The sequence below is a fragment of the Engraulis encrasicolus genome, chromosome 20, assembly GCF_034702125.1.
Source record: "Engraulis encrasicolus isolate BLACKSEA-1 chromosome 20, IST_EnEncr_1.0, whole genome shotgun sequence".
Taxonomy (NCBI): domain Eukaryota; kingdom Metazoa; phylum Chordata; class Actinopteri; order Clupeiformes; family Engraulidae; genus Engraulis; species Engraulis encrasicolus.
Window position 1 is genome coordinate 32,549,379 of NC_085876.1, and position 7,462 is coordinate 32,556,840.

The 7,462-nt window shown below is 43.8% G+C and overlaps 1 long non-coding RNA gene across 1 annotated transcript; it reads left to right on the plus strand.

Annotated features, from left to right (window-relative positions):
- Positions 1 to 776: 776 nt before the first annotated feature.
- On the plus strand, positions 777 to 2,559 carry LOC134435860 (uncharacterized). Its single transcript, XR_010032112.1, has 3 exons — positions 777 to 1,065; positions 1,432 to 1,563; positions 1,688 to 2,559. It is a non-coding gene; the product is annotated as an uncharacterized LOC134435860 (long non-coding RNA).
- Positions 2,560 to 7,462: the final 4,903 nt, after the last annotated feature.

A 7,462-nucleotide genomic window follows, 5' to 3' on the forward strand; every position in this document is an offset into this window, starting at 1 on the left:
GAACACTGTGGACTAACCATGTCAGGATAACATACTCCCTTGGATTATAGTCATCGGACTCGCAAGACCAGACTCCAACACGGGCTGAAAATTGGAAATGGGACCCGACACTCTTGGACACAGAATGATGTCGGCTACGGCAGCGGCTTCAAATACGCTTTGGTGACCATATTTGTAATCGAGAGGTGAGATAATATATTTGTCTGTATAATATTTTGTGAATTGGTTTAGGACACAGTGATGTCTTTTTTTAAGCAAGTATACATTGAGAGGGGTCAGAGGATTAGCTCAAGCTCAAACATATCTAGCTGCTACCTTGCTTAACATAGCTGCTACCTCAATCGCTTTATTTTTTTGTGTCCCCCCCCCCCCCCCCCCCCCCCCGCCCCCCCCCCCCCACTGTGGCATTTATTCTGTGCACATGAACACGTTTTCAGAATTGCTATGTGTAACTCAGACGGTTACTCTTGTGTGTTTTGCTACTAGTTGTGCATAAATGGCAGATCAAAGATTCCACTGACTAACATTAACTTATCAATTTTGACAAATATGTTTTATGTTATATAATTTATTTATCAGCCACGTTTCCGCGGCACCCCAGGGTGCCCCGGCACCCCTGTTGAGAAACACTGCACTAAATTATGATATTCCTATGTGTGCGCGCGCACTCGCCAAGTTTTCAATTCAACACACTGGGACACTTTTCAGTCTTTGAGGTTGCTGGAATCAACACAGACCACCTCCACGCACCTTATCAGAACACTTTGCATGTTTTTTGTATACTTGTCCCCTTTGTGTATTGCTGCTAATCTTTCTCTTTCTAGGTTCTGTTGGTTGCATGCAGATTGTGCCAGATGATTTATCTGTCTATGGTCTAAGCATGGACTCTGTGCTAATATGCAATGTGTGCTCTTTTTTCCCTCAGGTCAACAGCAGACAGGGTCCTTCCACAACCACATACTTATGCCAGTAAAAGCCACAGCTTTTCTCCTCCAATCCAAGAAGCCTGGACTGCAGTCACCATCTCAACACACCAACCAAGAGAAAGGCGGATGGCTCAATTCAGTATGTAGTTCTGCAAATATTCTCAAAGGTCTTCACAGCCCCCCATGGTGCTGAATGCATTTACATTTATTTGTGTAAGGTAAAAACAATGCTGATTACAGAACATAACTAGGGCCATGAATGAAATTTGAGGTAGCAGCCAGCCATCACCTGATGGTGAGAGGTGGTCCTAAGATCAGAGAGAAGCAGGTTGAAATCCCATCCTTACCTCTCCCTACCTACACTTCCATCCACAGCTGAAGTGCACTTGAGCAAGGCACACAAGTCCACTTAGGTCCTGGGACTGTAGCCAACACCCTGTAAAACCCTGCTGTGTAATTTGATGTAATGAAGCCCTAATATAGTCTAACACATTGCTTGTTACAGATATGGAAAATTGCACAATAAAAGTTCCAGGACATGAAGGCTGCATACTGTGAACGTCAACCTTCAGGGCACCGTCCTGCGCAGAAGACTTTCTACCCTAAGAGGGATGGCTGACCGCAGACACACAACCAGGTGAGCCCAGATAAAGGAGTTATTTTTGGTGTCCCTGCCCCAACAACCCAGGTTACTTACATTTAAAATGTCACTGGAGCTACTGTCAGATATGTGATTTCTAATTCTGTTTATCTTTTTACAGCACAGACGCCTCCAACCTCAGACTAGGCCCTTCACAGTTGCTGCTTTTACCCACCTTCCCAGAGTTTTTGTGTGGTAATGACAACTGTAAATATAGTATAAAGTAATGTATCTAGTGTCATGTGTAATACATTGTTTAAATTGTCCATACATTTCAATGACAGTAAATATTGGTGGACACAATTTGACTGTGTGGCTTTTTTTTAATTCATTCTCTGACTGAAAATGCATGGTTACATAATTTATATATTCCACAAGACCACAATCAGAAGATTATTTGACAGGTTGCATTTATTTTCTATGTATGAAAAAAACAATGGTAACAAGACAAACGTGGTTCCAAACCAAAAAGGTGAGATGTACAGATGAATGCTCCTACAGATAATGAAAAATAATAAAAGTCTGCACACTGCCGGTTTGTGTGTTTTATACCGTACTCTGTATAAACCTTTTATATTGCTCTAGTGGAGCAGGGTAACCCTGGCTAATCCTGGGTATTGTACTGTGTATTACAACGTCAGCCCTGTTCAAGTGCCCCATACTGTCTGTAGGCTGCATGCCTGAAGAGACCGTTTCTCTCACCTGGTCCTACATCAGCCCAATGTCTTATCAAAAATGAGAACACCACAGCATTTCCTTTCAATGTTCATGGGCATCTCCTTACAGATTGCGCAGAGGCGCCAGGTTGGTTGTGCTACTGGGCTGTGACTGAGGACCAGATGTCATGTGCCAGGTCGAACATCAAACTGGGGTCACGGGTCAGGGCACGCTGTAGTAACCGATGGGATTGCTTCAAATTCAATGATTGAATCAAGGCCTGCAAAGCAATAAATACATTTTATGTAGTGCATTTTCTATTTGATGATGGGGACTAAATAACTCTATTGACAATAAGACCAATATGGACATAAGCAATCATTGTGTATATAAATAAAGATGTGCCAATTGTATGCATACAACGTTTTCAGTCAGTTTCTTACAAACTGGTGTTGTGCCAGGGGTTACACAGATGTATGAAGTAGATGGGCTTTTATGGATGTACTTGAACTACCACTGGTGTTGTGTACCTACAACCATGTAATATCACACTACTACTCATAGGAGTAGAAATATTGTAATGGTTATCACAACAGGTGTACTCGTGTAGCCTACTCGTGTTGCGATATAGAATACATCCGTTGTGATAACATCCATTACAATACTTACACATCTGGAGGAATACAGCAGGACATAATGTTATTGAGGGATGAATGTACCGGTACATCCTTACAGTTAGCAGGGCGTCAATTCTGTTGGAGTCTCCCTAATCAATACCCCCGACCTCTGCTGCGTCTATCTTCCTCCTCCTCCTCCATCTCTGGCCATCGGTCCTACTGGGCTGTTAGGTCGTTATGATTGTGATGGGACAGGAAAGTCAGAGCTGGAGCTCTCGTGGTCGTGGAAGGTCTAAAGCATATGAAAATATCGTCAGCCAAAACAATTTCATTAGCGTTGATCAGTTCGGTTGTTTTTCTTTACTCCCTCTGTCCCTGTGTCTGCGCGTGCGACAACCCAAATGAAATCTGAAGTCATAGCCTAAAACACTACGGATTGTGGTGTCGGGTATATATAAATACAATAGTAAAATGTATACTGCGGTACACATCTGTCAAAATAAATCCATGTGTCAGTACTGTAGCTACTGGCTAGAACTACTGTCTAGGGATGACGGTATAGCATCTGTCATCAGTGTTAGGAAGTTAGAATGAGATATCTAAGTAACACGTATCAAGTCAAGTTCAATAACTAATCTAGTATACATCTACTGTCATCAATATTTATTGAAATGGCAACCATGGCGGCCTGTGCGTTTATTGTGATGTTGAACATTCTTACCGTAGCCGGAGACAGTGCCATGGCTGGAAGTTAGCTTGGCTAATTTGTCGTGGCTTCTAGCCCGCCCCCGCCTCGTGAGCTCTCGTGGGTTCCCGGGATAATCCGAACACTTGACAGACTGCATGCGCGTTCATGTGTTTTGAAGGCGTGGCTTTGAGGGGAGGGCTGAAGGGAGAGGCGGGCTGTGTATTTTCAAAAATATAGCTCACAGGAACCGTTTTTCAAAGATCTCCAACCCTACCTTTAAGACCAATCTTACTCCATAGATCAGTCTAAACCGCTTTCGTGAAACCGGCCCCAGAGAGAGAGAGAGAGAGAGAGAGAGAGAGAGAGAGAGAGAGACTTTACTAATCACCAAGGGGAAATTGAGTGCCACCTGGTCATACACACAACACATAACAGGAAGACAGGACAAATAGCCTACATAATAAATAAGCGCTAAGAAATAAATAAAAACAGTCCATCATAAAAACACACAAAAATGTTGTTAAAAATTCTGATAGCTGCTAGCCTAGAAATCTAGACGCCCCTAGTGACCGCAAATTGAATTTGCTCCCGGGGGCAGTCTAGCAGACCCCGGTCGTTTTGCGAGGCTGAAAGTTATCCGATGTCAGGGCCAATCAAATCGCGAGGGGGGCCGGGTTACCTAGTAAACACAGGAAACTTTCTAAGAAGAAACATGGTGGCCGTCCGTGCTACGTACAGCACGAAAGTGTTTATTTAATTTAAAAAGCCTGGATGATAATACATTTCGTGGCTGACTTGGATTGATGTAAAAATACACCATGAACTTATCGGACACAAATAGATCACAACACATTACCATTTGATCATTCAATGTTTTAAGCTAGCTCGGTAAGCTAATTTGAGCATTTTATAGAACCAGATAGTCACACGCTATTATCAGACCACTACTGTAGGTGTAGAATAAATTGCTGCCCCAATTTCTAATAAGACACATGCCATTAAAAACGAGACATTTGGGAGCTTTGAAAGTCTTTGGGTAGCTTACTAAATAGATGGGAATGATACCTAGTCTACCAAGCTAGTGGCTAGCCAACCTGTCGTCAATAACACAGCTAGGTATCCAGCCTTGTATTATAAGCCTGCAACCAAATTCTAATAAGATCCATGTAATTAAAAACGAGCCATTTGGGAGCTTTGAAAGTCTTTAAGTAGCTTACTAAATAGATGGGAATGACACCTAGTCTACCGAGCTAGTGGCTAGCCAACAATCAATTACACAGAGCTAGGTATCCAGCCGTGTATTTGTTATGGGTATACAGCTAGCTAGCTAACACTGAACATGCCATGCCATGCTATCATAAATATAACCATTTACCAAGCCCCAAATTGCTCAACATTTCGCTGGTTGATCAAGGAGGGCCATGTGGTTGAAAACGAGGCATTTTTGAATTGTGTAAGTGAAAACACGATTTATTAGGTAACTTGTTTGTGGCTGTGGTGATCACACGCTTTCACTGCTATGACGGCTCGAAGTTGCCGCTTCACCTACTAAGGGGCGTGTCGCGTGCACCTTCTGAAAGACAGCTGTGACGTTACACAGAAGTGTGTGGGGATTGGTTGTTCCACCATCCTATTGCGTGACGTTGAGTGCCAAGGCATTTTCATAGACAACCATTTATCCCGCCCACACTCTCTCCGAGCTCACCCAGACCCTTGTACAGCTTTTTGCTGTACGGGTCTGGCTCGCCAGGCTAGATAGCTGCAGGAATAAAGGATCATCTAAACCTTTCGGTGGAGCATTTAGGTAGGAGGTGCCTTTGGCTTCTGTCACTTTTTGTGATCAAGCTGAACAATGGGTGGTCGTCCATGCTCAATACACTTTTCATTTTCCTCATTGTCCTCTCCTCTAAAATATGCTCCACCGAGTTAAAACATACACCCGTGATGGATCCTGCTTTCCTAATGAGCTTATTCAGCTTGTTTCTGTCCTCAAGTGACATCTCTCCACCCCAGCACAACAGCATAAAATAAAACACTTGCCACAATCCCACGATAAAATGTGTTTAAAATAGGGGCGTTATTTCCCTATGGGGCGGAGTTTCACAATGGTGCCACCCACTCCCGGGTGCCGCCCTGGGCAATTGCCCAGTCAGCCTGCCCCTATAACCGCCCCCTGTTCAGCAGAGTTGGACATTGGAAGTTTTTCCACACGCTAATCTCTGTGTCAAACAGAAGTATTATACATTTTGCCGAGCCAGCAGCCCACACAAAAAAGTTTCTAATTCAGTGGATCAATGTGTTTTCAGGGTGATATTACACAGCTGTTCACATCCTGTTTATGCGGTCAGCACATCTCTGTTGTCGACTGCACAAATGAGCTCAACATTGGCCTAGTTCCTTCTCCCCATGGTTGACAGCCACTGCAAGCTGTTTTTGCCTTTGCCCCCTGAAATTGTTGGTTAATCCCATTTCTCCGACAGCCCATTAGTCCGACAACACATGGACTAATGCCCAAACCAAAACAATTCCTAACCCTAACCATTGTTAAAGGCTTGTTCTGTCAGTATACAGTTATTTTAGCAGCATATTGTAATTTTTCACTTTTAAGTTAACTGAAAAGTTAAAACCATGCCCAAACCAAAGCAATTCCTAACCCTGACCGTCATTAAAGTCATGTAGCATGTAGCCCATTAGCCCAGTAGCCTGTGCGTTATTATGCTCCTCTATGGCTTATTGTCTGACTTGTGGGCTGTCGGACTAATGGGCAGACCCTGAAATGGAATGGTTTTACCCATACAGAGCTTATGCCAAGTAAGGTTAGTATTAAAAAACCCTACGTGGCATATGCACTTACTGTTCTGTATATTTGCTGTGCCCTTTTTATCTGCAAGTGTTGCATGCTATGACCATGTCCTGGATTGTAAGTCACTTTGGATAAAATGTATGTGTAATAATAATAATAATAATAATAATAATTGTATTTGTATAGCACTGTGTCATACAAGGCATGTAACTCAAAGTGCTTAACAAATGGGGAAAAAAACATTGTTAGAGATAGATTTAAAAGGAGAGGAGAGATAGATTTAAAAGGAGAGGTATAGAGGAGAGAGAGAGAAAAAGCAGGAAGGCAGAGGAAGAAGAGATAGACAGAGAATGTAGAGTCATAAGGTCAACGTAGGTTAGGACCAGGATTCTTAGATGTGTAAGGTCCATAGTGGCTGGGCCTATCATAAGTCATAGATAGTCACACAGAGATTGGGCGCTCAGGTGCGGCCCCTGGTGGCATCAGGGGTGAGGAAAAACTCCCTTTCGCTTGATTCATAGTTTGTGAGGGGGAAAAAAAAGCTCAGTGAGGTCTGAGAAAAAGACCCCCTGTAGTCAGGAAGAAACCTCAGGCAGAGACCAGCGGCCACCTAGGGGAGCCCCCTGCCAGGGCTGGATTGCGAGTAGTAAGGGCGCTGCGGCGGCTGGGACACTATGACGTCTTGGCAGCTAGGAGTTGGCAAGGATGAAGAGGTGGGTCTTCAGCTGCTTCTTAAAGGAGTCGACGGAGGTGGCTGATCGGATCTCGATGGGGAGGGTGTTCCATCTCTTGGGCGCATAGCAGGCAAACGCGGCGTCGCCGATCTTCTTCTGCGGGGGGGTGGGGGTCCTTAGCAGCTTGGCATCAGTGGACCTGAGAGCTCGAGCAGGGGCATAAAAAGAGAGCATGTCTGAGATATAGCTAGGGGCAAGTCCATTTAATGCTTTAAATACTGTGAGCAGAATCTTAAAGTCGATTCTGTATGAGACAGGTAACCAGTGCAGGTCTGCCAAGACAGGAGAGATGTGCTCTCTCATTCTGGTTCTTGTTAGGATTCTTGCCGCAGAATTTTGAATGAGTTGCAATTTGTCAATTAATTTTTTTGGGAGACCAGAGAAAAGAGCATTGCAG